This window comes from Mus caroli, chromosome 8 (genome assembly GCF_900094665.2).
Source record: "Mus caroli chromosome 8, CAROLI_EIJ_v1.1, whole genome shotgun sequence".
Lineage (NCBI taxonomy): Eukaryota > Metazoa > Chordata > Mammalia > Rodentia > Muridae > Mus > Mus caroli.
The window spans coordinates 68,164,620-68,166,301 of record NC_034577.1 but is presented as its reverse complement, the minus strand read 5'-3'; positions in this window follow the sequence as shown (position 1 = coordinate 68,166,301).

Sequence of the window (1,682 nt, the reverse complement as noted above, 5' to 3'; positions counted from 1 at the left end):
CCTTCTTCTTAAGTTTCATGTGTTTTGCAAATTGTATCTTGGGTATTCTAAGTTTCTGGGCTAATATCCACTTATCAGTGAGTGCATATCATGTGAGTTCTTTTNTGACTGGGTTACCTCACTCAGGATAATATTCTCCAGATCCATCCATTTGCCTAAGAATTTCATAAATTCATTGCTAGTGTTCTTTTATGGTGAATAAAATTAACTCACTTTTTCAGGTAACTAGTCCTAATTTTTTTTGAGATTACAATATAATTACATCATTTCCTCTTTCCCTTTCTCTCCTCCAAACCCTCTCATATCATTCCTCAACTCTTTCATAGTCATAGACTCCTTTTTCATTAGTTTCTGCTATATATCCCTTAATATATAGCAGTAGTGACCAGCATGGCGCAATAACCATAAGGATAAAGAAGTGACACACATAGCTTGTTGGCAACTAAAATTTCTCTAGCTGGACTTAAGACTCACTCCCCAGGAGGGAAAAAATGCATGTGCTTAAAACCCTGTCAGCTACTCGGGGACAACGAGGTTGGGGGTCTTGGAGAACCTACAATTGCCACTTTACTAAACCAATATAATTCTAGCTGTTCCAAATACTCATCTATACTATCCACAGGTAAGTGTAGTCCTCATTCCTCATCACAGACACCCTTTTAAAGAAATGGGCAGTTGAGAATGGAAATGTATTTAAAAGTTTTTGAAGCTTAAAAAGCATCTATCCAAAATACTAATCATTTACATAAACATTGCTTCACAGTTTACACTGACTGCTTTTATGCATTATCTCATTCATTCATTCAATCATTCGTTCACTTAATGTAGAGCAACAATATGTAAAACACTCTGAGTTGCTTGCAATTGTCTAGTCAATGAATTGGGTTCCATTCTGGTCTCTCTTCCCTAGTGCTTGTGGTCCTATGTAGAAGCTAAATCATGGTCAGAGTGCCTGGGAGAGGAAGCTGCTAACTTCATGCTAGGTAGGTAGGAGAAAAGAGAAAAAGAAAAAATTAGCTGCTATCATCTCTTTTTTGGGAGTATATTTATTTCATTTACATTTCCAATGCTATCCCAAAAGTATCCCCAAAAACTCCCCCACCCACTCCCCTACCCACCCACTCCTACTTCTTGGCCCTGGAGTTCTCCTGTACTGAGGCATATAAAGTTTGCACAACCAATGGGCCTCTCTTTCCACTGATGGCCGAATAGGCCATCTTCTGATTCAAATGTAGCTAGAGACACGAGCTCCAGGGGGTTTTGGTTAGTTCATATTGTTGTTCCACCTATAGAATTGCAGATCCCTTCAGCTCCTTGGATACTTTGTCTAGCTCCTCCATTGGGGGCCCTGTGATCCATCCCAATAGCTGACTGTGAGCATCCACTTCTGTGTTTGCCAGACCCTGGCATAGTCTCACAAGAGACAGCCATATCTGGGTCCTTTAAGCAAAATCTTACTAGTGTATGCAATGGTGTCAGTGTTTGGAAGCTGATTATGGGATGGATCCCTGGATATGGCAGTCTTTAGATGGTTCATCCTTTCGCCACAGCTACAAACTTTGTTTCTGTAACTCCTTCCATGGGTGTTTTGTTCCCAATACTAAGAAGAGGCAAAGTGTCCACACTTTGGACTTCGTTCTTCTTGAGTTTCATGCGTTTAGCAAATTGTATCTTATATCTTG